Source organism: Pseudorca crassidens, chromosome 16 (assembly GCF_039906515.1).
Source record: "Pseudorca crassidens isolate mPseCra1 chromosome 16, mPseCra1.hap1, whole genome shotgun sequence".
Classification (NCBI taxonomy): Eukaryota; Metazoa; Chordata; class Mammalia; order Artiodactyla; family Delphinidae; genus Pseudorca; species Pseudorca crassidens.
The window spans coordinates 75,314,989-75,337,518 of record NC_090311.1 but is presented as its reverse complement, the minus strand read 5'-3'; the positions used below and the strand labels follow the sequence as shown (position 1 = coordinate 75,337,518).

Below are 22,530 nucleotides of genomic sequence, written 5' to 3'. Positions count from 1 at the left end.
AGATTTTAAAGAAAGATTCTTCATATTTATTAGCACTCAGCCCTTAAAATTCTCTGAGTAAAGTAGAACAGAAGGTGGTGATGGTTCCTCTTTTTGCTGAGTAGGCTTAAGAGTCTTGGGGGGTGTATTTCATTCACTTCTGATTAACCAAAGTCATCAGTCTATCATGAATGCAGAGAGAGAAACTCCAAGTCCTAGGAAAGCCCAGGGACAACCAAAATAGCTCCCATTATTTTATTCCTAATATCTTACAAGAATCTCCAAGGAGGAACCAGAGTACTTTCTGACTTACTGTGCTTTGAATGGGTTGCATCTCAGCACTTCTCACTTTCCAGAGAAAGTAGAACACCTTTGAGAGTGAGGATGGGCCTGACATCATGCCCAGGACACAGAGTCAATTCTGGCTCCTGATTTAGGTCTCTGTCACCAGAGGTAGGTGTGGGCTGAAAGTCCTGGATGTTTCGTGGTATCTGGCAAAGGGCTTCATGTTTTCCCCTAGGTCAGGCCAGTCATTTAGTTTCTCTGCTAAAATAAGATTCCCTTCTAGAGGTTGGGAAATCTATGGGATATCAGAGCCAGGAAGGTGTCACCTCTGGTCAGTTACGGCCATATGCAGCCATCCATCAGGACTTGAGCAGGACAGCTATGTGATGACAAGCTGGGCCTGAACATGTGCATGCGTGCCCTTCCATGGGCTGTGTACAATTTTAATATTTTGGACACACACACACACATTTAATTATTTTTTTATTGTGGCAAAGAAACCAAAACCATGGCATTAAATTTACCATCTTAACCATTTCTAAGTATACAGTTCAGTTGTGTTAAGTATATTCACATTGTTCACAGAACTTTTTCATCTTGCAAAACAGACTCTCCTCATTAAACACTAACTTCCCGTCCCTTCCTCTCCCAGCCACTGGCAACCATCGCTTGGCTTTCTATCTCTATGAATTTGACTCCTCTAGGTGCCTCATATGAGTGGAATCAGACTTTTTGCCTTATTCTGTCTTTGTCTTCTTGGTGACTGGTTTATTTTACTTAGCTAATGTCCTTTATGACCATCCATGTTGTAGGCTGTGTCAAGAATATCCTTTCTAAGACCAATTAATATCCCATTGTGTGCACGTACCACTTCTTGTTTCTATTCATCTTGTGAGACTAGACCTCTCCCCGCTCCGTGCCCTTCCTCTCAGGGTCACAGTTAATAGCATTTGTAAATGAAATTATAGTGGTTATAGGATGTGCTTGAAATTATTCAGCAAGTGGCCTCAGAGAGTATTAGAACAGCTTCTATTTTTAAGCGAGGAATAGAGGAGTCACTCGTGAGCAGTTTGGTTCGTGACGAGGAAATATGAAAGTTCACCATTTCTGCAGTGGCCATGGCCTACAGGTGTTTTATCACAGCAAAGAGACCCACGGCTCCTTATGTGTCACTCAGAAAGACACACATTGTGCACGCAAACATGCACAAGCCCAATCCTCCGTGAAGATTAAACACATAGAGATTTTAGCTGTAAAGCTTGACTACTTACTTCTCCATATAAAAAACATTTCCAAAGGCAAGAAAATGATCAAAAACAGTTGAGAATTTTCAAGACCATTTGAAGACTTTAAGTTGAAAGTGAAATATTAGAAACTTCGTCTGTTTGTAATTGCTCCTCTAACATGTGTAAAGGACTTCTAATGGATCTCTGACTAGGGGTTATTCTGGTCTAACCTTTCCTCCCTCCCTTCTCTCTTTCTTTTCTTTCTTTTCTTTCTTTCTTTTGGTGTTTATTCACTGATAAAGTTATGCTGACCCTCGTCCTTGTAATTTCAAAATGAGAAGTATATTTCTCATTTATATTTCTTCAAATACATTTTGAAAAACATAATGGACAATAAGCTGGTCAGAGAAAATTCATAATGAATGCAGTTCTTCACCTGAGATGAGAATGGCCGACTTGGTTGGGATTGACCCGTGATCTTCTCCTGCACGGGAGGCAAACAGCACGTGTTCACACGACACCGTGCACACCACGCATCATCCCCTCCCCTTCCTTGCCGTTCCAGAGTGATCAGTTATATAAATCCTTACAACTGTTAAAACAGGCACTTAGGTTTCAGAATGATTGCTTCTGAGTATGAACTGCTTCCTAATTTTGCATTGGTACCTATTCCATTGTAAAATTCTGCAGCGAATTGGTCACATTTGAATGTAATATCCTATTTTTTTTCCTAATCTTATTTCCTGTCAGATTTATGTGTTGGTTGCTATGTCACATATGCCCAAGCCATGCATTATCTTGAAGGAGTCAAGTCCTCTGCAGCATCCTCACTTCCCCTTTTGTTTGCGTTCCCTTAAAGTGACCAGCACAGGCATTCCGATCCCTCGTGAGAATAATTAGCTTCTAACAAAACCTGGTTCCTGAAGGAAATGATAGACTTATTGGTGTGAAGACATTAATGTCTGACAGGGCTTATTATGTCATTCTTCCCAAGGGTATGTGCATTTTTGTAACAGTCAACGCTGAAAGCCTGAGGAACAGAACGCTAATGGTTAGGTTTTAAATACGCGCAGTGGACCAAGGAAATGAGTTTTGTTTTTTGTTTTTTTTTTGTAAGATGTGTGCTCCTGAGTATCCCTGAAGTCCTATCACACAGATGATTGTCTTTATGGGAGGCCAGCTAGGTCTTTTGGCACCTTCCAGTCATTTTTAGCCCCATCTATGTGTGCAATTATGGTAAATACATTCATGAATTTGTGTCTTGTGGCTTTTCAGTTTCTTGTACAAGAAAAGTTTGCGTATATTTTAAGATTTTGTATATTACATTTCATATTTTATGTTTACCAAAACTATTTACTATGTTTTACAAAGATGTATTACATATATCTCAGTGATACCACTTTCTTCAGGAAAATTATTGACAAGTTGATTATGCACGTTATTAATATTATTTAGCTCTGAAAAACTGGAAATTTTCCAAAAATCAAATCTATCCATAAAGGTGAAAATTTACTACCATGGTTAGCATTCAAAATATCACACTGCAGAATCTGAAGGGCATTCCACAAGAGGCACTCTATCATGTTTTAATCAGTGATATTTTCTTTGTCGTTAGTATATAATCTCTTACGTGACTATTGTGAAGATGACCTGACTCACTAGAAAGTATAGATTGGAATGTGTTGGATTTTATAAAATGAATATGATTATCCCGGGTTGAGCTCTTCATTAAATGCTGTGTTTTCAGCGGTTCCCAAGCCTAGATGAATATCAAAACCACCTGAAGGGCTTCCCTGGTGGCGCAGTGGTTGAGAGTCCGCCTGCTGATGCAGGGGACACGGGTTCATGCCCCGGTCCGGGAAGAGCCCACATGCCGCGGAGCGGCTGGGCCCTTGAGCCATGGCCGCTGAGCATGCGCGTCCGGAGCCTGTGCTCCGCAATGGGAGAGGCCACAGCAGTGAGAGGCCCGCGTACCGCAACAAATAAATAAATAAACAAATTTTTTTAGAAAAAACCACCTGAAAAGCAAGTTACACCAGGACTCTGCCCAGTCCCCTGACCCAGCGTCTCCAGGTCTCCTACCCAGGATGCACAGATGTAATTGGCTTCCCCAAGTGATTCTTACGTAGCCAGGTTGACACCTTTCAATGGACCATTGGGAATCATTGATCTCTGTGGCCCTAGTTCAGAAAACTTGGAGCAACCTCAGAGTTTCTCATCCCCCTTCTATTAAGTAACAAGATCCTATTGACTTTATTTTTTAATAAATTTATTTTATTTTTTGCTGTGTTGGGTCTTTGTTGCTGCACACAGGCTTTCTCTAGTTGCAGTGAGCAACTAGAGCGGGGGCTACTCTTCGTTGTGGTGCGCGGGCTTCTCATTGCGGTGGATTCTCTTGTTGCGGAGCACGGGCTCTAGGCGCGCGGGCTTCAGTAGTTGTGGCACATGGGCTCAGTAGTTGTGACATGCGGGTTCTAGAGCGCAGGCTCAGTAGTTGTGGCACACAGGCTTAGTTGCTCTGCGGCATGTGGGATCTTCCCAGACCAGGGCTGGAACCCATGTCCCCTGCATTGGCAGACAGATTCTTAACCACTGCGCCACCAGGGAAGCCCCATGATCCTATTGACTTTATAGTTTAAATATCTCACTGTCCAGCTTTTACATGTATTAACATAAATGTCTCACCATTTCTCTCAAATAGAGGAATTAGATTCTATTCTGCCATAATTGTAGCATGTACTAAATATCTGTTGAATGCATGATGAAAGGAATGAATGAAAGAAATTGTGACAGACCTTGTTAAATGCCTTTTTGACCCCACGTTTTATGATATTACACATTTCCCTAAGTTACCAATCTACCAACTCTACCAAAGAAAACAATGAAGTTAGTTTGACACATACTGGTTTTATTAAACCCATACTGGTGCTTAGGGATTCGCAAGTCTCTCTTCATGATGTCCATTGCTGTGCTAATCTATTATAGAATCATTAAACATATTAATCTCAATATTGCAAATTACATTGCTCTTAGAAATTAGAATAGCATATGTCATTTTCCAGAATTGTAGGAACTCTTATTTTGTATAATCTTTTAAAGATCTCAGGTCATAGAGAAGTTTTCTTACTTGTGGATCCTTTCAGTACCTCTAAAGGTATTTTCCCTGAGGCCAGGATACTGGAATTCACAGAGCAGCCCTGTATAATCCCTGCATTCATGTCATGGAGTTTAGATTTCACCTTAGCAGTTTTCATATTCACTTAGAAGCTCATTCTCCTTGACAGAGAAGACAGACATTTATGAAAACTTGAGTTTTCACTTTCTCTTTCACTTTTTCATCCAGTAACATAAGTCCACTGTTCAGAAGCACTAAATGTGAGCTTACTTACTCCTAGAACAGTTCTTCTTACCTTTAATAATTATTGTTCACTCAGTGTGAGTTTTAGATTTTTTGAAATGGTGTTATTTGTCCTTAATAATAGTTCATACTTACTTAGTACTCACTGTGTGTCAGGCATTGCTATAAGTATTTTATACACGTGTATTAACTTATTATTTAATCGTCACAAAAACTCTATGAGATAGGCACTATTATTATCACCATTTTACAGAGGAGGAAACCAAGGCACAGAGAAGTTAAGTAATCTGTCCAGGGTCCTACAGCTCAAAGCTATCTGAGTTGAGAGTTGAATTTAAGCAGTCTGGCTCCAAATATTAACCACTGTGCCAGACGGTCTCTTTACTTAGCTGTCTTCCGTTATGTACCATTTGTCCATATAGTTCATCAATAGCTTAATACTGTATGAATTCACATCCACATTGATTCTCTTAAGCATTACCTACCCCTTCTTCTATTACTAAGAGAACTTACGAATACACAGAAGAACATTACTTCTCTCCCCATATTTTCCCAAGTCTCTTGGAACCGGACGGTACTGTGCAGAAGACAGACACACACGCACACATGCACACACAGTTACATGAACACGTACATTGTAAGTTGAAAAGAAACTAACTAAACATATCTGACTGAGTATTACGCTCAGTTTCCATATTTTCTTCACTTTTAACCAAATTGTTAGTATGCTATTATCTACCAAGGAAGGAAACTAAAATTCCTCCATGCAGTTCACACTTTTCAACTATTTATATAATCTTCTATTTTGGCAAATAGTTTAGCAACTGTTTATGCCTTGTTGAGAAGTCACTGTTATCCTCACTCAACAAAAGAAAAAACTGTTAAGTGATTGATTTGTGGTCCTCGAGAATTTCTGAAAACTGTTAATCCAATTGAATGTTTCTGATCTCACCCCCAGACCTAGTGTCAGAATATCCACCAGAGCTGACTCCCACTTGATATTTGTGCGTGGTTTTATATGTACCACTTTGCCTATATATAAAATATACTCATATTAGTTATATGCATGAATTATTAAGAAATGTGATGTTTAACATGCAGATGATTCCAGTGAAAATGCTCTTTCCTGTTGGTTTTCTGGTGAGCACATCTCTCTGCATTGGAAGCAGACGATTCTTTGCGTCTAGGGCATTTGACTACCAAAACGTATGTTGGTTGGGTCTTACTCAGAGCACTTGACAGTGACCCAGGGGCGCTGTGGCCCTTTACACAGACCTCAAGATACTCCGAAGTTGCATTTTGTCCCCCTTTTTCTAATCCTTTCAAGACAGATGCTCATTTTAATTTAGGGTTTCTTGACAGGAAGTTATTATATGAGCCATATGGTACCACTACAGACCCTGTACTCTCATATGTAAGGTTTTGTTTCTCAAATGAGAATGTTAAAAACATGAAGGAGGAGGAGTATGTTACCATAAACAAGTTATCTTGTTTAAGTTTTAAAGCATCCTTATGAAGTAGTTATTGTTCTTCTCTTTTGGATGGAAACAATCAAAACTTAGAGGGTAAGAAATTATTTAAGGACACACAACTGTTAAGTGGCAAAGCTAGACTTCAAATTCAGGCCTGTCTGATACCAGCACTCTACCTTGCCTGGGTATCTGTGTGTAAAATGCTTGCAGAGTTTCCTTTGGGCAAACATTGACTGAGAACCTGCAAAGCTGGACTCCCTGTGCTGGCCACCTCTGGGGACTGACATGAGTAAGGCCCAATCAAAATGAATACAATTCACCATGGTTAACTGTGTGTCGAGTGATTGGTAGGTGACCAGCACTGTGCGAATGTCTTGGTGGCATTGTCTCATTTAATGCTCATAGTAATTCTAAAGGGTTGGTAATATCCCCGTTTGATAGATGATGAAACTGAGGCTCAGAAGATTAAGTTGTCACTTAGTAAGTAAACGGAAAAGCCAAGACTTGAACTCAGGTTGCCTGACTCCAAAGCCTGTGTATTAACCGCTTTACCATTCGGAAGAAAAATTAGGAGAAAAATTTTCCTACTTTCCAAGAGTATACGGAGCAGAGAAAAATAAGTTCTACAGATGATTTGTGATGTCTTTTTATCCTTTTTCATCCCTGCTGTAATGCTGTGACAATAAAAGAATACTTATAAATATCCAGTATTTGTAGGACATTTTTTAACCTACCCACTTTGCAAATACGTGTCACTTAAATAACTAAAACTTTGAATTTCTGGTAAGAGGGCACCGTGACACTAAATTGTGTGCTAAGTACAACCATAGTTTATGTGCTAGAAACTTTGGATACTGCTGGGTAATACAAATTATGCCAACCTGCTAACCTCTATGAGTTTTTTCCTTATGTTCTTGTTAACTTGACAGCATCAAACCAAGGAGGACTCAGGCTGCACTGTAGAATTGGAGAAGTTACGGGCCTAGTTTGTCTGCTAAAGATGCTTACTTCTAAACTATATTATCATCTCACTGGGAAAAATGAACCATTGTATAAAATAATGTATGCCTGGGGTACTTACCTTTTGAGTATTATTTTATCGCTAATGCAGTTTGTTACCTGTAGAAAAATTGCTCACTCAAGTGGAAAATCTCTCAAGACGTGGTCTCCCTGAGACCCACACACAGCCTGGCTTCAGTTACCAGCCGTGTGCTTGTGGCCCTCTGACGATTTCCCTGGTTAGCAAGAATCCGCTGAGCTCCAGAATGATACATCCTCCATTTTATTGCATATCACCTGTTCTGTGCTGCAGGCATCTCATACCGAACACGTTGTTTTCTCTCATTCCCTCAAAGCTACCTCTCCAACCCCATCCTAATCCGCAGTGCTACCGTCTCTAACCTGAGTTACTGAAACACCACCATAGCCTGTGCCTTAACTAATCTCTCCCCTCTGGAATCCATTCTTTACATAACAACTAATGTGAACCTTCCAAAATCACGCAGGGCCTTACTGATGGGATCAAGCTGTGAGTTCACGCAGAACGCTTCCATGTCTTCCATGGCGATCAAGTCCAGTGACTTTAACTTGACTTGCAAGACACTCTCTGATATGGTCCTGGGTGAGCTCTCCAGAGTCCGGCTAAGCCACTTTCCTTTTTCCCTGCTGCCCTTCAGCCAGTCGGCAGGCCTCTCAGTTTTCTGGATGAGAGCTTACTCACACCCATGCCTTCACATGAGCTGCTCACTGGTCTGGCTAACATCTTCCTTGTCACCCATTCAGTGAAACGCTGCTCACTTTGGACCAGACTAATTTCCCATATCACCACTCACCATACTACAGTGATAGTTTAATATCTGTCTTCCTTGGGAGGGTGAGATTCTGTGAAGGCAGGTCACATGTGTGAATAAACCATATGGGAAGTCAGTATGTTAATAACTATTTGTGTATTTTGTATTAAATACGCATATGTGTTTATAGCTTAATTACAAATGACTTACTGAGGATATAAAACATGGAAATACTCAAATACATCAGCAGTCTCAAAAATATTTATGTTAATTACCATTATGTTTATTACTAAATGCTAGGCACAAGAAATAATGCGTTCGTTCAATAAATATTTAGTAAATTCTTCTGCTCTGCCTTGAAAATGTGCTAAATATAAGAGATATGAGGCATAGTGTGTCTTCAAAGTTTTGGACAGTTTAGTTGGGAAGATAGAACACAGACACGAAGAACTATGGTAATTGAGGCCAATCTAGTGTAGGGGTACTAGGTCTCAGAATCTATCCTTAGTGACTAATTACTTAGCTAGGAATTACTTTGAAAGTAATTTTACTAACTTTGACTTGCTTTTCTCTCTGTTTACTCCTCCCACACACCCACTTTTCCCAGCAGAAATGTAAGATTTATTTAATTCCCTTCATTTGGCATCATGACAACATAAAGTTATCAGCGTAATCACTGTAAGAGGACTTCGTTTTATTTTTTGTCACCCAGCACATTTTTATTGTCAGAATGGTTACTAATCATTCATTTTTATTTACTCTAGCTGGGGAAGTTTTGCAAAAAGTCTTGTGACTGTTTAGAAAAAAATGCTTTAAATAATGGGCTCTCTTCTAGCCTGTTGACCAGCGAACGCACCATAGACTCAAACCTCACGACTCTGTTAGATTAAGCCTTGAGTAATAGATAAGGTCTGTTTCTCCCCTTGCCGACTGGGGCTTCCTGGCGACAGAGCCCCCGTACTCTTCCAGACCATGCTGGGCCCCAGAATGTCAGAGCAAGGCTGTATATTTCTCAGGTTCAATTAGAATAACCATTCTGAGTGACTGAGATAGAAAACAAAGATATAGATGATTCCTGTCTATTTCAAACTCTTGGGCTCTTAAGTTTTTTGTGTTTTTTTTTTTTTTTTTTAGTTTTGTTTTATAGTTTTGTTAAGCTGAATTCAAATATTTTAGTGGTGTATTTAAGAACACATGGAAGAAAAGAAGAGAGATGGGGTAAGGGTAAACATAAAATAGACTAAAAAACACTACAGTGACAGAAATGATGAATTCTTTGGAAGCTGATGGGTAGCTAAAACCTTGTGTTGAGATAGCGTCAAGGAGGGTTGGGATTAGAGTAATTCTCATGGGTGTCCAGATTTAGCCTCCTCTCCTCTGTTTACAGTATGTTCCTCATAATCTCATTCAGGATGCCGGTTTGAAATGCATTTGTTGGTTTTGTGGCCATCATGTTGACCAGCAGTGTGTCATGTCAGTTGTAGTTCCTGATACTCTTGAAGCTCCTTAAGGCCTCAAATTCATATTGACTGAGATATCCGTATCATAATTCTAAAGTCGAATTAATTTTGTGAACTTTTGCACTAGGTTCTGGTTGGAGTGATTCAAACAGGTCCATGGCTTACTACTGTCAGAGGCAGTAGTTCATCACGAAAGCAACAAAATAAAACTTGAAAAATTACATAAGTGATCATTTGGAGATATAATGAATATATATAAATCTATGCATACTTTAGGACCCATATTCACATATGTAAAATATAGTCAAAGTCTAAGGACTTAGATGCTAAAAGGATGATAATCTGGAAATTCCAGTTGAGTAAGGGGTGGTTGCCCTTCCTCCCTTGGGATTTTCCAGGTGTGTTATCTGGGAGAAAAAATAGGTGCTCAGGACCTTTATGAGAGTCAACTAGCTGCTCAGGAGAAAAGGGTGTTTCAGTTTGGTGACAGTGGAGAGATAGGTGAAGCTGAGGTCAATAGGAAAACATTTTGACCAGTTATGTCTAATGTAATTAAAGGAAGTGACTCCTCTTATTAAAGGAAGAGATAATATGATGCATTCATGGAACAGATCCCTTTGTAACCTGTGGTAATTCAGAGAAGTTTAGGAGAAACCTCACTTTTGACCATTTTGTCATAAAAGTCACCCCTCAGCCTTTCCCTAAATAGTATTCACGAACAAACATGGAGCTGACTGGATCCAGGACAGCTTGTGTCTAATGATCGCAGTTGAAGATGCTGGAAATGCTTGCCAGGCACATCATTACCTTCTTCTTCAGGCTGAATCTTACGAAAGCCAATGAGGAGTTCTATTTCAGTAAGTCCTTGTACTTTAAAAGAAGACAAAAAACATGAATTCTGAATGGCCACATAGGATTAACTTGGTTTGTAAACTATGGTAACCATCTTTTATCGAATTTTCAGTAGGATGCAAGGAGGAGAAAAAGAACTAGATGTTAATGGACACTTGCGATTTCCTAGGCGCTTTGCTCTCATTTTTGCCAAAAAAAAAAAAAAAAGTTTTTACTCTGCAATGTCAGTTTTACTTATCATTCCCATTTTAGAGATGAGAATACTCCAGCCCAGTCAAGCAACCCTGCTAGAACTCAACTAATCAATCATGATGCAAAGCCAGAACTTCTAGGTCAGCAGTCCATCTACTTTCTACACCCCTTGCTGCCTTTCTGAAGAATATTTCTCTCTACCCTGTTCTGCCTTAGGAAGCAGACAGCCCCAGACAGACCTCCAAAGTCTGTGAATTAACGTGTTAAAGATGTTTAGATTCTTCACGAAATAATATCTGAGGCCAAGTCACAAAAAACACCTATATAACTTGTATCAGAGTCAGAACTGATACAAAGTTATATAGATGTTTTTTGTTGCTGTCTCTTAGTGAATTTTAGCTCTGGAATTACACCATAGCCTATTAGTATATAATTGTGGTCCACACCGCCATAAAGGTCTCTCTGTGAAAACCGCAGAGGTGAGCTTGGACTGCAGCCTGTTTTCTGCTGCGTGGAAATTTCTCAAAGCGAATTTCAGGGCTTTGGTTACTCGTGAATCAAAACACAGCCAGAAATAAAATTTTAGGTGCCTCTTAGAACCAAAACTAAAGGCCAGAATATAATCCCCTTCTCATTCTTCAACTTCTGAAGGAGATTATTCCTAAATTCACCATTAATTTATTTGTAAAGTATTCAGGTGTTCTTTGCGAAACATTTCAGTTCATTATATATATTCAGATGTTATAAAGCAGATATGTTGCACACTTCCTTTTTCTTCCTGTGTGAAAATTATAAGTTTGACATTCAGGGGAAAAAATGTGCTATGTAAGCTTCTTAAATTTTTTGAGTAAGTTAAAATTATTTTCTTGCACTTTATGTGATACTCCCTGAGCGACAGCCAGTTCCAGGGTTGCTACTGGAAGTTTGGTGTTCCAGTTTATTACCTCTCTTCTTTTTAGAATCTGTCTGGCAGAGAGAGAGAGGAAGGTTGAAAGGTCAGCTTTATTTAGGATGAGCATTGACACCTCTTGATAGGCAGGTGTTTGGGGTAAAGCTGGATTTGAAAACACTGCTGGTGGAGAAATCTGGGCTCCTTGTAAGTCCTCAGGGCTGTCCCTTTCCAGACTTGTCAAGAAATCTGAGTGCACGTCCCTTACCTGAGCCAGCAGGTGGTCGACCTCAGCCTTACCTCACACATTCAGACCAGAGTCAGCAGGGTGACCCTCCTGGTCACCCTCTGGGAAGGTGGGCCCTGAGCCTTACCACCAGTGTGGAAGGGAGCAGCCGGCTGGGTCCTGGTGCCTTCCTGCACGTCTGTGATGTGCCCACAGGGACGGGGCAGTGACATGCAACCCACCCCCACCTAAGGAGTAAGCTCAGCCATCCATCCTGTAAATGAAAACACCTGTAGAGGCCAGCCTTTTAGTCAGTTTACTGCAGCTCCCTTTCTCTTGATGAAAAATATAGTGGAAAGAGGGATATGAAGTTGAAGAGGGTCTCCTCCCCCCAACCCCACTCCCGCCCCCAAACACACACACCAGAAAAGACTTTGCTTTTCCTCAAGAGATTCCTTTATTGACAGACAGAGTAGGGATGTGGGGAAGCAGTGGGGTGCCCATGCAGCAGAGGGGTGCCCATGCAGCAGAGGGGTGCCCATGCAGCGCAGGGGAATTTCAGGCCGTGCACTTAAGGGTAGTGGGGTTGGCAAAACTGTTTAAATTACCTACAGACACTTTCTAGTCTCTGTTTTATTTTTCTGTTTATCTGTCTGTCTCTCTGTCCTGCTCTCCCTCCTTTCTCCATTTCTCTTATCCCTAAAAAGTAACAAAGTCATTTTTTGTAGGGCTTAATTCAGCAATTTTGGCCAAGGTTACAAAAGCATGTTCTGGCAAAGAGAAACATCCTGTCAGATTCATATATAAAGAAATTTTCTCCTGTGCTAAGCAACAAAAGAAGCTCCAGAATGTTTTTTTTTTAATTTTTTTAAGTTTTGGCTGTGTTGGGTCTTCGTTGCTGCATGCAGGCTTTCTGTGGTTGCGGCGAGCGGGGGCTACTCTTCGTTGCGGTGTGTGGGCTTCTCATTGCGGTGGCTTCTCTTGTTGCAGAGCACGGGCTCTAGGTGCGCAGGCTTCAGTATTTGTGGCTTATGGGCTCAGTAGTTGTGGCTCACGGGCTCTAGGTGCGCAGGCTCAGTAGTTGTGGCACCCGGGCTTAGTTGCTCCAGGCATGTGGGATCTTCCCGGGCCAGGGCTCGAACCCATGGCCCCTGCATTGGCAGGTGGATTCTTAACCACTGCGCCACCAGGGAAGCCCCAAGAATTTCTTAAATTTTACAGACCTGACATAACCAATATAGTTTTCTCACACATGCTAATTATACTTTCGTTAGACCAGTGAACAGGCTAATGCGTTGCGATTTTCTTTTTTCTTTTATTTAAGTGCAAACGTTTCTGAAATTTGGGTTTTGAATATCCTATTAGACCCATAGATCAGCTACATATCTTTGCTCTCCCAATTCAAATCATGTAGCATATTTTTAATTCTATGTGAATCCTCCATAAAAACATTATGAATTGAATACATTATGCCATTTTCTAATTTTAAACAAACTTGATTTAAGCACGTATGCAGATTGGTTCATTTGCTAGTTAGAATACCACCCCTGCAGCTCGCAAGGAATAGGTGAGGGACAATATTTATGAAGCCATCGTTTAGAATATTGATCAGCCTTCATACTGTCCAGTTGGAAATGAAGTGACATATCTGCAAGTCCCTCTCTACTGTCTGGAGGTATTTTTATTGTTGTTAACAAAGTACCCATCTCAAGAACTCTGGTATGCAGAGGACCTCTGGTATGCAGCACATTGCATGGTATCTGGGAGCAATTCAACAAATAATTGTTGCCTGAATAAATGCTCCTGTACTTAATGCATGGCCATAATCAAGCCCCCATTAGAAATGTTCAGTTGTCCTTTGCATTTTACATTTGTAGATGTTATATTGCAGTGATTTAGTGCACAATCATCCTGTGAACGAAAGACGATTTTGAAAATCTAAAGCAAAGTTAAAAAAAAAAAAGCATTGAGACACTTTAAAAAAAGAAAAAAGACGTCTATATATTTCAACTGTCATGTGCCCCACTGTCCTGCTCTGTGGCAAAGGAACCAGAATGCCAGCAGGTCTGGGTGCACTGCTGCTCATAATAGCATTTTACAAAAACCTGCACAGTCTTTAGATATGCAGAGCAGTGGAAGGAGTATATGCACGTGTATGTGGTGGTTCACAAATGCCCAGAGCACTTTGTAGAAAAGGAAGTTGGTTTATGAGTCCAGCTTAGACCTCCAGGTGTTACGAGAAAGCAAAACTGTTACCCTAGTGAGTTACTGAAACATCATTATAAGTGAGAACTGAAAAATGTATTAATTTATGAATAATCAGTGTACTGGTTACAATGCAAAACCAAATTTTAATATCTACTAAATCACTCAACTGAGTGAAAATAGCCTCCTACACGTGTAGACATCTCTCTGCCAAAGATGATTCAAGGTGCTAAATGTAAGCACTGTCCTGGGCTTCCCTGGTGGCGCAGTGGTTAAGAATCCACCTGCTAATGCAGGGGACACGGGTTCGAGCCCTGGTCCGGGAAGATCCCACATGCCGCGGAGCAACTAAGCCCGTGTGCCACAACTACTGAGGCTGCACTCTAGAGCCCACCAGCCACAACTACTGAGCCCGCGCACCTAGAGCCCGTGCTCCGCAGCAAGAGGAGCCACCACAATGAGAAGCCCGCGCACCGCAACGAAGAGTAGCCCCCGCCTCGCTGCAACTAGAGAAAGCCACAACGAAGACCCAATGCAGCCAAAAATAAATAAATTTATTTTTTAAAAATGTAAGCACTGTTCATGAAAAAGAATCATATATTAGTGCATGAAAATTACATAAAATTATATATTTCAGACTTTGCATCTGAAGTACTGTATAAGTCTCCATTAAATGTATGACTAGATACAAGACCACTTATTTACAAATGCCATAAAATGCCTTAGTGATAAACATAAAGTAGTGGTATCTTTTATTTTTATATGAAAACCCACATTTTAAGTATCACTGATTGTTTTTAAATCTTATTTTAGATTTCTCTCTGAGGCATGTTGTATTGTTTGTCTGTAAATTGTCTTGGACCTAAAATTATGGATGTGATGGGTCCACAGCACTCAACATCACCTTCATAGATCACCTGGTCTGTCTGATTCCCTTTCTCTCATCGTCCCCCAGGAGGCCAAGATGGTGGCCTTGCCCCTGTGGATCTCTAGCTCTGCCTGGAATATAGTAGGTGCTGAAGGTTTGTTGATGAGATGACTGAATCCTCTTTCCTAATACTTTCATCTTCAATTCATTCACTGGTTTATTAAGTTAACCATTAAAAATCTGTTAAATGCCCATGATATATCTTGGGACATAAGGACCAATAAGATATGATTCTTATCCCCAAGGATTTTACAGTCTAGCATAAAAAGAGGACAAACAGACAAAGAAGGGCAGTACATCTTACCAGTTTTATGACCTACGTATAAAACAAGATGCATGTGGAACACAAGGAAAGGTTGGCCAGTTCTCTTTGAGGCAGGGAAGAAAGTTTACTTAAAGGACTATGGTTTAACCCATTTTTAATAAATTGAAACTTTATAATTAAAAAAAAAGTAGAGACCAAAACTTTCCCTATATTTATTCTAGCTTCCCTGATCTTCCCAATAGGAAATTCTTTATCTCTTACCCAAATTCTTCATGATGCATTTTTAACTTGAAGTCCCTTAGTTTCTCCAGGGAAGATAGAAAATAAAGGATTGGTATCCCTTATTTAGCAGTCTGAATTTTTGGCAGTCTGAATTGCTGGATCAAAACCAAAAAGATTAAATATAACTGGAATAAACATAAAATCCTATATTTAAATTAAAAATTTTATCATAACGTATAAGAGATAAGAGAAGCACAGTTTTACATGGGGAAAAAAAAGGTCTGAGGATTTTAGTTGGCTACAAACTTAAATATAAGCCCATTGCAGGATGTAGCTGCTAAAAATGTAACTCACCTCCTTGCTCACAGTTGGCATTCATGGAAAATGTCTTCACATCACAGTGAGAATTATGCTCACTGTGCTGGGCACTGGGCGGAACACGTCTGAAAAATGATCCGTTTGGTTCTGCATGTCATATTGAAAACTGTGGAAAACCTGAAAGCTTCTTTTGGAGAAGGCCATCCACAGATGCATCTCTAGACTAGCCCTGGCCAGCATCCTGATCTTCAGCTCCAGCCATCTGCTGAGCAGCTCTCTCACCCATTTGTACCAATTCTCAATTGTTCCATCACTTCTTCAATCCAAACAGTCCACAATCAGTTATCTAAAATTGAATTGCTCTTGCTTCCCTCCACAAGCACTCTCCCTGTAATGCAGGCTTCCATTCGTAGCATCTCTGCTCTACGTCCACCCAGATGGAAAACTTCGGGTTTCTTTCTTCTTTAACCTCTCCCTTTTGCCTCTGCTTCTCTGACATTCCCTGGCACCAGCGACAGGGCTTACACACATCATTGTCTCTCCTTTACGTTTAATCAGCCTGTTCTTCTGTCTCTTGTATTCATTTCACAGCTAAGGTGAAAGAATATTGTCACACCATCTTAAAAATGCTAAAACAAGGACTTAAACTTACTACTGATGAAGGGTTATTTTTTCTTTTTTAATTTTAAAGTAAAGACTTTGGCAAAATTCACCCTGCATGTGGTCTTTATTTTTAAAAAAAATACAAGAAATAAGAAGATGACTCTGAACTAATACTCTAAACTGGAGTTTTCATAACCACTTAAATGAATGTATGGGGGCTTCAGCTGAAAGTTGAGAATAACTGAGTCCCCACCACACACGTTTTCGGGGCCTTGTGTCTGAGAATGTAGCAAAGTAACACAGTTTGAAGTTTATCTAAGTAGAACTGCTACAAATTTTATGTCCTGAAAAATGACAGTGTTTCTGAAATTAAAAAAAAAAAAAAAAAAGACAGTATTTTGTCTGTTTTTGTAAGGAAGAGGGGTGCCATTTCCACTCCCTCATTCCCCTGGAGAGAAAATGCAGTAAGTGGAATGGGAGATAGCTGCCTCAGCTTCGGCATGGGATGTCAGAGTTCAAAGGTCTCGATTGGCGAGCCCCAGAGCCCTGCTCCAGAGCTCTGAGCTGGCAGAACACAGGGTCCCAGGCTTGCAGAGTTCCAGTCTTTTATTTTCTCTCTTGAAAAGAAGCTGGCTCTCTGTAAGTGGAGCTTATTCATTTGAATTAGGACTTCTCACCATGTCTTCATTAAAAATAGATGGAGTCCCTGATATATGACACTAGTACATTCCTTAGTGGCCTAGATGTTATAGTGGCAGAGCTGTATTGAAAAATGAATTTTAGTCTCAGAAAGCTTCATTGTAGTGAAGAGGTTTGGGCTTTTTTTCCCCGAAATACAGCTAGTCTAGAAACATGTGCCCTTATAATTATTTGAGCACGAAGTGATCTACCGTGATTGACCTTAAAACTAAAATTTAAATCTGCATCTATAGTAGCCCTGCCACTTTTTTTCCTCTATAGAAATTGTCAGGTGTTTTGTTTTTGCTTTTTGTTTGTTTTTTAATCTTCATTCTAGTGCCTGAAGGACCTGATTTCTCCTTTAGTTTCCAAAATTTGTTTGGGTGTCAGACCAAAGTATAATAACTGGATTAACTTGATTTATTTCTTACTTTATTTCTTACTTTAGAACGTTCCTTTAAAAAAAAATGAAGCTCAAATATTTTATCTCATTTGGCTGAGATCAACTCTGTGATCTGTTTACCAGGTTTTTATAATTTCAATATTACTTTCAAGCCATCTAAAAAAAAGACTGTATTAACTTATATTTAAAAGTAAATCATTATATTAATTTCAGCAGCCGCCCCCAGACTTTTCCCTTCTCCATTTCTACGAACAAATGAGTAGAGTTTTTTTTTTTTTTTTTTTCATTTTCTCTTATTTTTACTGATTTCTCTAAAAATATGTACTTACGGACCAACTTAGAAGAGCAATTTCAAATCTGTTGCCTATTTTTAACCTCAGTTTAGAGAATATAGACGTTTCTTTATCAGGCTCAGAATTTCCCTAGAAGCACAACTTGAAGTAATTTGAGTTAAAAGATGAATAATACCCTGTGTAGTTCTGGACTATGGCGAGTCCAGTAAGGTAGCATTTCTCAAGTAGAGGACACAGTGTCAAGCCGTCTGTGAACCACCAGGTGAAGAAAAACATCAACTGATAGAGACCTTCATTCAGGCCTAGAGATGTAACTGACATATTACAGCAGTTGAACAGTTGGTTATAAAAGCAACCAATTTGTTCAAAAGTAATCCCTAGCACCTTTAACCCTTACTCAAAAGCAATTGCTATTAAGTTGAAAATAAATCTTCAGAATTGTAATTAAACCCCTGAAGTTCAAATCCACAGATAAGCAAGTTTATCATTTGCTGCTTTATATAACCACTTTAATTGTGCTGTTAGGTATTTTCCATATCATTGGCATCTTTTTTCCCCTTTGAATCTGTATTGATTACCAGTGGCCTTGGGATATACCAGGAATTAAGTAAAACATGTAAGTAGATAAACTTTTTCTCCCTTTTGATGTCCAAAACATTCTGCTAGGTGTAAAGTATTTCTGTATTCTGTGTTCTGACACAACATAATGTTATTAGTTTTAACATTTGGAAATCAGAAGTGAAGTACTTTGCACATGACTCGTTTGATTTACAAGCAAGGCACTAAAACTGCATTTCTAAAACCAGAAAAATTTGATAAGCACAGTTGTACTACAGGGAGTTTGTTGACTTTTGTTTTAGGAGACTAAAAGTGGCAGCAACAAAGCTTTTCCCCAAATGGTTCATTTTCTATATGTGTTATGTTATCGTGAGATGCATTGGCAGAGAATGCATTTTGCAAGATGTTTGTGTTTATAACAAGCACTGTTTGTATCTGTACAGGAATATCTTAATTGTGAATATAGCAGTCATACTGTTGACCTATAAATTACTGTCTAAAACCTGTGAATTTATTGTTCTGGAACCTACTTGATATTGATGGAAAGGCTCACATAAGTTCAAAGTCTGCTTAAGACTGTCTTCAGTGTTTCAAATTTTGATGGTATTTTGAGAAAGTATAATTTCAGATACATTTGTGGCCATTTCTAGGTTTGATCAAAGTCTCACTGTATTTCAATTTTTGATAGCTAGAATTCCAGTAGCCTGCAGAAAGCTGCCAGCATGCATGATTAAAGTGTTTTAAGAAAGGAAGTAGTATGAATTTGTTAACTGAAAAAAAGACTTAAGTCTTCAGAAATATTTCCCATAACTTAAGGTATTAAATATGCAAGTTGACCTCTACTGTAATCACTTATCTATATTTTATTTTTATAAAGCACAAAAACATTGGATTTATTTAAGTATTCAAAACTCATGTATTTCCAAGATGTTTCTTATATTAAAGCATTTTTCTAAACTTCTCTTTCAGTTACCCAGCTCTTCAAGGTTGTGAACATTATGAGTAGTCATTGAAATGACGTTTTGTATTTATTCATTTCGGTGGAAGAGATTAGAATTTTCCTCCAACAAATCTAAACCTACCTTAACCGTTTTGCCATAAAATGGTAAAACTAGCTCCAGTGCTGCTTGGAAACTGGATTGTATACCAGGGGAAATATGTTCAATATAAACATCATTGTCAAAATTTAGTTCTATTTTTCTACTTTCAACTTTACTTCCTTAATTTTAGAGTTGATTTTTAGAATACTGCAAGTTTTTGCAGAGAGTCCCATAATTTTGACCACTATTACACCAGTCTTTCTTACTACGTGTTGTTACATGTGTTTTATTTAAGAGACAGAACCTTGCCTACAACATACAGCGTCTTTATACTAGGAATCAGTGTTTGTTCATGCTTCTTAGTTTTAATTAGAGGAAAAAAATCCACTTTAAAGTACATTTCACCTGCATGGACTTATGAAACTCAAATTTTTTAAATTCGATGTGTAATATTTCTTTCATCTCTCAACTTTCACTAGACTGTTTGAAGTCACTAGAAATAAATCAATGCTGAGATAACCCCTCTTAAGAATGCCTTCTTTAAATCTAGTAATTTTCCACCTCTGACTCTTCACAAGAAAAGCATTTGCAGCCTGGGACATTTCAGCTGTTGACACTTCAGGAACCTCCAACTCTGTGTAGGTGTTTTGAAGTAAATTTGAAACATGGAGGTGGAAGAAAAGCCATATGTCCCTGAAAGTTTTATTTTATTTTATTTTTTAAGTGAAAGATTGCTGCAAGTACGAAAGGAGAGACAACAAGCAGCTCATCCATAAGGGAAGTCCTAAGAAGAGAACCAAAGTAGAGCCTCTAGTGTTTAAAATATTCTTAGCAAAAATAACAAGCCATTGTTTTACTCCTTGGAGAGTATGACAAATTAAAAAAAAAATAGCTGCATAACTCTGCGGTTTCTGTTTGATGGATAAAAAATTCTAGCAGCAATGAGTATATCACCTGATAATACCAAATTTTAATTCATAAAGAAATTGATTAATTTTAAATCAGAGAATGGACTCCAGCTCTAACCATCACACTTTTTGAGAAGGGTGCTTTCTTGCAGCAATGCATATATGTCACAGTGTTTCAGAATTTGCAGCACTTTCTGAGGAAGCAGAGGTACTCTTTGTTGATGATTTTAAAGTTTAATATTAACATTTAACGGACAAGAGAACACAAAAATGTTTTTTTTCTTTTGAGTAGCTGCACATAAATACAAATACTTTATATATTTGTTAGTGCTGTGGAAGTGACCACAATTTTTTAAGCAAGATTCAGGGGAACAGAAAACAAAAGAAGTTTCATTCTTCTATGTGTTTCTGAGGGAGAGAGGGAAGGAGGGAGAATCTGAGAACCAGAGCCTTTTCACAAAGAAAACAAGTAATTTTTAAAATTTTCCAAATAGCTCAGAGTTTAAGCTGAAGAATCAAAATAAAAAGTAAAATAAACACATCTGAATAAATTGAATTAAATTAAAGTGAAAGATTTATGGGTGAGAATTCAATTATAATTCACTTCAACTTATATTTGGGGAATATTCCTCTTTTTACATCTTCCTACCATTTATTATCATCATCACAATGCATTTTTGGACATTTCCTGTGAGCAGGGCCCCGAGGATACAAGAGGGTATACAGAATGTTCTCGTCATTTAGTGATTCCAATCTGTTTTCACTTTTTATGTTGGAAAAAAATAATTGCACCTTTATTTTTGTTTCAATGGCTTTATCAAGAGGGAAATTTATTTCCGAAAGGTAAAATGGTATATAATAGCACAATTACCAGTAGCTAACATGTAGAGGATGCTGAGAAATCTTGTCCAAAGTATAAAGTAAAGCCACAGTAAAAACAGTAGTGTTAGAAGTTTCTGGTCTAGTGGGTTCTTTTGGTGGTGGTTTTTAATGAAGTGACTGCAAATTAGCTTTCTCATCATGAATTGTTTCTAATGATACCTTTTGATTTTTTTAATCTCATTAATATTAGGCTAAATGATTACAATATTAACTTGTGTTTATTCTCCCAGCTGTCCCCAGACCCCACTTCAAGCATATAGCCATGCTTTAGTATTTTCTTACCTCTGGTTAGGTTCTTGTTTTTTTTTTTTTTTTTCTATCAGGAATATTTCCTGTTTTCTGTTAAAGCCTAAACTTGTTGACAGGATTGTTTGCCACAGTGTATCTTGTGAGGGCAATAAGAAGATAAGAAATGATTTGCTCGAGCTTTCCTTTCCCCCAAAAGTACAACTCTTGACAGTTGAGGTCTCTGAGAATAGGGGTCCCTTGTATAATTCAGTGCGGGACACAGCACGTCTTCAGAGGTCGTTCTAGAAAGATTCTGGGTTTAGACATCTAGTTCTTAATTGTACAGTTAATTCTCGTGCCTCATCGTAGCACAGAGCCGGGACGTTGAAGGTAGAACCCAAAGTGGGTAGCTGACATATGACTGCTAGGGTGGGTGAGGGGCTCCCTCGTGTTTCGGTGCCGCGTAAGACACCACTGGGACCTGGGGAAAGCCTCAGTCGTTATTGAGATTGTTATTGTTACGTTATTATTCTTTAGATTTCCCTGCCAGCCCAGCAGAACAGAGGCTTCAAGTTGGATCTTTATTGATTCAGAGAGGATAAGAAAGCGTGTTATTTCCTGGTTCCCTTGCATCTTGAATGTGCCCTGAGACACATCAGGATCCATTACTTTTATATTCTTGTGAAATTGATGTAATGAGAAGGTCGCTGGACTAGCGCTCGGGAGACTCTGATTCTAAGTCTGGGATTGCAACCTTGTCTTAGTAGAACTTGGGACATAAATAACTTTGTATTTTCACTGAAGTGATGTTAAATGGAGTTTGCTGTATCCATGACCCCAAATTTAAAGGTAGGGTCACTTGATTCAAGGTTCCTGATTACAGATAATACATGAATATGACCCATGGACAGAGTCACAGATGACTCAGAGCAGGGTCGGTGCCCCCCAACTTGTTTGCGGAAGCAGCGCTAAAGGTTTCCATTTTTACACTTTAATTGGCTCTCAGATTTTGAGTGGATGTAAACTGCTCTGAACTAATTTTTCTCCTTTACACACCAAAGTGCCCTCTCCCCCCTCTCCTCTCTCTTTTTTTTTTTTTTTGCCAAAATTGAGAGTGCTTTTTCCAAATGTGGGCTGTGAAAGTCAGAAGAGATGAGCTTGAGGGCTAATCGTATTCTCCCCCAAACCCCAACCCAAACCTGTGCTGCCACCAAGGTCTGCACAGAGGCCACCAAACACAACCAGGACTTCCCATGCTACCACCTCCAAG

The 22,530-nt window shown here is 39.1% G+C and overlaps 1 protein-coding gene across 4 annotated transcripts in view; it reads left to right on the top strand.

The window, feature by feature from the left end:
* CHRM3 (cholinergic receptor muscarinic 3) overlaps positions 1–22,530 on the top strand; it is a 516,440-nt gene that overhangs the window by 175,464 nt on the left and 318,446 nt on the right. The gene's annotated exons all lie outside the window — the stretch shown is intronic.